This window comes from Salvelinus sp. IW2-2015, unplaced genomic scaffold, assembly GCF_002910315.2.
Source record: "Salvelinus sp. IW2-2015 unplaced genomic scaffold, ASM291031v2 Un_scaffold776, whole genome shotgun sequence".
Classification (NCBI taxonomy): domain Eukaryota; kingdom Metazoa; phylum Chordata; class Actinopteri; order Salmoniformes; family Salmonidae; genus Salvelinus; species Salvelinus sp. IW2-2015.
Window position 1 is genome coordinate 338,120 of NW_019942609.1, and position 6,620 is coordinate 344,739.

A 6,620-nucleotide genomic window follows, 5' to 3' on the forward strand; every position below is an offset into this window, starting at 1 on the left:
ATGTTTGATCTGTGCTGATACGATCATCAGTGTAAAGTACTGAGGCAACGACCACGACAGAGCAAAATCAATGAGAGGATGTCCTGTCACGCGGTTGGCCATTTTATAACTGTGGCGGGTTGGTACAGTCTAATTTGCTCGGAGACCCCTACACAATCCAATCAATGACTCAGCAGGCTCCTAAATGATGGTCTTTAGGGTTGAGGGAGAGGGAGGTTTGAAGACGGGCTTTAATTCAATATGCATTGCATAAGAGGGGTGGGTAGAAATGAGTAATTATTACATGTTGGGTTAGGAAGGGTGAGCTGAGGAAAGAATTTAGTGGATTAGGAGAGAATCTGGGAGGGAGGTAGGGGTCAGGGGAAGGTGCTGGATAATGCTCTGGACCTTGGTGACAGAATTGGCAGCCATTTAGGATTGAGTGTTCAGGGGAAAATACTACCTTATGAGGGAGAACACAGTAAAAGTTGAAGCATTAAGAATTAAATGTAGTTATTCCTCTCGTCAAGTCATATGTATTTATACTTCTATGTACATTTTGTAAGACATTAACACTTCGACTATAGCCTTTGACTATGAGATCATAAGAATGTCGTGTCATGTTAAAAAGGCACTATAATTTGCACTATAAAGCATTTGAATTCACAAGGAAGCTATCAATAATTCATAAACCCTCAAAACCCATTGGTGAAACAAAGATTTAAAAAAACGTTATTATAATATTCGCTATTACAGTCCTCAGATATATCATGATTCATCTTGATCAGCCAAGGGGCCAGGAAGCGGTCTAGAAGCACGGTTTCAACTGCTCCTACTGCCTTGCTTCGGTACTGGAGTTTAACTGACGCCCATCCCAGAAATACAATATCCATAGACGGCCACATAGAGAAATCCTATTTTAAAATTATTAATAAAACACTTTACTCATCACCGTTGTACATAAAACATCCATTGAATCATTGGAAGAATTGGTGCTGAGGCCGATTTCTTTTTCATCACTCACGGCTGAAGCTATTTCAATTTTACAATAATCTAATGTCTGCCATGTTTTTGGATGTCTTGATGACGTCGTCGCTGCTTGCTCTGCTGCCCGTGCGCACTGAGTGCAAGTGCAAATGTGAATTTGGGCCGTGTAAACCGGATGCAACCCGGATATAGATGGTTCATGAATCGGTGTATGTGAACGTTAGTAGATTATGTTGAAAACAACGGTCGACCATCATGCACGCAGTCCCCAGCTATTTATACAGCAGTGTGATCAACTGTATAATTACAGTACAATGACTGGGCATACATGATGTCTCCTTTAACAGCGACTGTAATCTCAAAATAACTTATTTCTGGTTCTATTGACCCCCCAAAAACATTTTTCATTGCTTCCGGGCCAATCCTTCAAGTGCATTTACATTTATTTTATTCAAGCTCAGAATATTTGATACATTTTAAGACATCAGAACTTGATAGACCAAATGAAATTGCTCATTTGCTACAAAATAATAACATTAAAAGGAGCCCCACTATCTTTTACTATGTGTTGTAACAAAATGACTGATTCATGTTGCAAATTCAAATAGATGGTTGTGTTATTTTTTATCAGGACTTTCTAAAAACTCTACCCCTCTCTAACTTTTGTGTTCCCTGGTACTTTGAAGTGTAGTGTTCTTGCCCTGACATGCTTTCGTCCTTTGCTGTTAGCCCTGGAAGCTGATCTAAGGTCAGTTTAGCTTATTTCCCGAAGAATGTTAAGGTTAGGATTTGGGGAGGGTTAGCCGATTCTAGATCTGTGCCAAATGTGACCCGATTCAGGAAACTAGGCATATGTCGCAAGTCACAACTTCACAGGAGAGCCGTTTGAATGTAAAATATATATTTTTTATCAAAATGCGTTTTTTTGGCGGAAATGCCTTCTCGAACATGTTAACTTTCATGTGCCTTAATAACAAACTTGTATGCCATCTGTAAATACGAATAAAATTGTTAAATGACGAGCCTTGTTGGTTAAGCCACAGAAAAAGTTACCATCTTCCCACTAGCCATGATTGACTGAGATAATGAGTGGGCTGGACATGCCGAGAGAGGAGTTCGGATTGGTCTGCCATATTGAAGGCGTCTGTCTATTTGAGCTTGTCAGTCTRTGTTGGTAATCATGTCGAATGCGGCTTTAAAACATTTTTATTGTGTAGTGGAGCTGCAKAAGTGTTGCTCTCCATTTTCTGGAGGATCAAGTTTTGAAATCAGTGGAATTAGAGTATGATAGCTAAAGAGATGAAGAAAACACTTGTTTCCAGATTACATCTTCAAAACTAAGGGCAACCGTGTTATGACATTCCTGACAGGGAGACACATCCATGACGCATGTTGATGTATACAGGTAAGATAGTCTAGCGTTGGCTAGCTACATTCTCAGATATTAACGTAAACTCACCCCATTCCATACAAATGTGCGCAACCGCAACATTCAAACGAGGCTACAAAGAAAACGAATGGAACTGTGGAAACTGTGTTGACTTAAAAATCGGGGGTRTGAACTACGTTTCTATTCAAGCGTTGATCGACATGGTAATGGCTCTATARTATTGGAGAATAGTTGAAAAAACGGACCCTTCGTTACATCATGACGTGTCATGCAGTAACGTACAGCACGCATAAAGCTACTATTTCTGTTTTACAATCTCTCTCCACCAGGTGTAGCACTTCTCTCATCGTTTAAAAACAAGAAATGGACAGTGACGGGGGTAGGGGGGGGGATACCTAGTCATTTTTTGCGTCATCATTGCATGCGATCATCATTCTCAATGTCGCTATTTACTTCTAAGATCACTTTAGCACCGCCCTAAAACCCTGATTCAAATTTGACACAAACCTTCAAATAGGTATGTAATGACACATTATATAAACTCTTTATAGTGTTTTATTTACATTTTAGAGGCGATAAGGTGATAAGTTGGACAGATCGAGTGAAAAAAGCAATTTTCCCACACAACATCTCTCCTTCTCACTATCACACAATAGTTTCGCTTCCCCACCCGCCATTTTTAAAAAGACCCTTAAGAGGATGTGAACGATGTTGAGTGGGTGTAGACAAAGAAAAGCTCTTCACTAGATACCAAAACATTCAAAGGTGATTTTCTCAAAAGTGCCCATTGTTCCTCAAATGCAGTGTATGATATACCATTTTGTAGCTCTGAGTCTCTACTTTTATCCAATGTAAAAAAACACCATTTCACATTTTGCTACATAAGACCGAATCCAGGTGGTGAGTCACAAATGGCAACTTCTAACTGGAGCCCCAGAGTTTAGGATACTACCTCAATGCTCCCTGCCCTGGCAGAACCCTTTCCACAGAGGGTTCTACATGCAACCCAAAAGGGTTATACCTGGAACCAGAAAGGGTCCTGCCTTCTCCTATGGGGACAGCCGAATAACCCTTTTAGAACCTTTTTTTTGTAAGAGTATATAACTGCTTAAACATCTGTTATGACATGCTTATGACTGCGTTACCACCATCTCACCAAGAAGGTTCAGGTAATGTTTTCCCACAACAGCAGATGGATCTTAGTAGAATGAGGCTCTCTCACCTCTCATCTTCACAGTCTAAACACGAAGCCAATCCAAACACAAATAAAACCACGTAGTGTCAAGGGCCKTCCGCATCCATTAAAGTAACCTGTGCAGACTGCGAGGAAACGGACGAAACGAAGGGTCCCATGCACCGTGGGAGGGTTTTCAGATGACCTGTGCAGCTGCGGGAAAAGCGCAGGCAGGCAAAACTCACTGAAGCGTGAAGAAGAAGRATGTCATCTTTTGGAGCCGAGAGGCAATTACCCGCCTTGCTCCAGAACACCGGAACTGTCCTTCTTACCTGGTTGTGTGCTCAGAGTCTCATGCTGTATATACACACACTTTTTCACATAAGAGTCCAAAGCACTTCCTAAGGGGAAGACCTGGTACATACAGAAAGCTTTTTGACAACCGGAAGGCCAAGGAGTTGATGGAGGAGGCCCTTTTGGATAAGATAAAAGATGAACAGACTGGTTAAAGTTATCAATRCCGACTGAATTGTCCAGGGCAATGTCATACTTAGTGTAATTGAGTGTTGTGTCGACATTCTTCCAACATTTGTATAAATTGTTTGATATTKCATTGTCCCTGATACGTGTTTCAGAAATGCCAGACAAAATGTTTATACTGTATTTGAAATCCTTGTATCTTGATTTTATTTCTTCTGACAATTATTGTGTCTTATGGGAGTCGGCTGTTCTTTTGAAAGGTAAAGCGACCGTAACATTTTTTGAAAAATGATGTAGTGTTGACACATTGAAGACTCCTTGTCAAAATAATTTGGGATCTGTGAAAAATGTGTAACATAAACCTGTTTATGGCCTACAACGACTTTAAATAGTGTCAGTAACATAATAAACTGGAACACATGAGTTAGCGAATCCCCAAAGACTGTATCCGCACTGTGCGTGTAGCATTACTCACACACACACACACACACACACACAGACACACACACGCACATTTTTTTATTTCTTTTAGAGGGGATGTATATTGGTCTAAGGATAGAAACTATAACATCAAACTCTAATCGGTTTACCGCTAAACAAACCAACATTTTATGGAGATTGAAATTGATTTCTTAGCCTGGATGCAAGGGACGAGACAATGAAAGTAACCGTTTTGTCTTGTGTGAAAAAATGTCAGGTTTTACATACTTATTTTGATTTATTGCTGAATTACAGTTACGAGCTAGAAAGACGTAAATAATAGAGGGATAGCGCCTTTTGGGCAAAGACAATGTGTGAGTTACTGGAACATTCATGGGTTTATAATGAGTTCTATTAGCTCTTTGACTGCAGTGCTTTCAGCAGGTGGGGGATTAGAGAGGGAATTGAAACATAACATTCATCTTACATGTACTTTTGCCACTCCCTGATGTGTTTCACCTGTCTTTGTGCTTGTCTCCACCCCCCACCAGGTGTCTCCCATCTCCCCTCATTATCCCCTGTGTATTTATACCTGCGAATGTGACGTTTTGTTCGTCAAGCCTACCAGCGTTTTYCCCCTTGATCCTGTCTTTTCTAAAGTTCCTGTTTTCTAGGTTTCCCCAGTTTTGACCATTCTGCCTGTGCTGACCCTGAGCCTGCCTGCCGTACTGTACCTTGTCCCACCACACGGGATTATTGATCTCTGCCTGCACCGACCCTGAAACTGCCTGCCGTTTTGTACCTTTTGGACTCTGATTGGGATTACTGACCTCTGCCTGCCCTTGACCTGTCGTTTTGCCTGCCCCCTGTTCTAGTAATACACTTTTGTTGCTTCGACATTGTCTGCATCTGGGTCTTTCCTAAAACGTGAGAACTTTAGAATGAAAAGACAGAAAGCCCCATTCTGTTTTACTCTGTTCAGCTTGAAGGGCTGATCTAGGACTTCCATACCCATGTAACCTTTTTCATTGTGATCTAAAAGGCCCTTAGCATTCCTACAAAACTTGTATTTAAAATGTGGGGAGCAACATCAGACAAGGGTTTTGGGGGACCACCCCCATTGCTATTCAAATCTCTTTTGCCAAATTGCCATTCAAAGCTCATTTCATACATTTCTAYACAATCTAATTGGGCAATAAATTATGACATCACTAGACAAAAGTGTTGGGGAGAAACATTTAACATTGAAATGTATGTGTGTGCGTCCCTAGTACCTTGCAGACCTGGATTTAAATAATATTTGATGTAATTTCAGATACTTTATTATCACGTCTCAGGATATGAATCAGATGCAGACACAGGAGGATAGTTCGATTCTCAGAATATTTATTATTACAAAGGGGCAGGCTAAAGGCAGGTCGAAGGCAGGCAGAGGTTCGTAAACCAGGTCAGGGTCAGAACAGGCAGAACGGTCAGAACCGGGGAGACTAGAAAAAAAAACTTGTACTGTATGCAAATGTACTGTATGCAAATTTCTTAAGAATTAATGATCATGAAACTCTCATGAAGAGGAACTTGTTCTTTCATAACAGATGTTTAAATACAGGAACTTGGTTAACTATGACCCTTATGTACCGCCTACCTATAAATATCAATAGGCTAGTTAGAGTAAAGAGGAAGCCTAAAAACTATAAACCGTTACATTGCTTTCATTTTCCYCTCACATCGAGGCAGGAGCATTCAAACCCAGGTAACGACTTTATGTAGTTTTACAGCTTTACATTACTCTGCTGTCTTCACAAGGTACTACTTAGAGTTTTTTTTACTCAGGCAAATAGCATACAATATAGCTCATCTTTATCAAGGGTGTCAATAATTCTGTGCATAATTAAAGTACATGCCTATATCAATATAAAACATGAATATAACACATATTCTATGGAAAATATTACAAGCTAGACCATAGAAACCTTTTATAGAGATGATGATTTAAACTAAATTCAGGCTTGGTTCCCTAAATTGAGGGCAAGCTACTCCAAGTCAAACAATCAAATTTGATTTGTCACATTCGCCGTGAAATGCTTAGTTACAAGCCCTTAACCAACAACGCAGTTTTAAGAAAATATTTAAAAAAAAGTAGAGATCAGAATAACAAATAATTGAGCAGCAGTAAATAACTATATAGGGGGG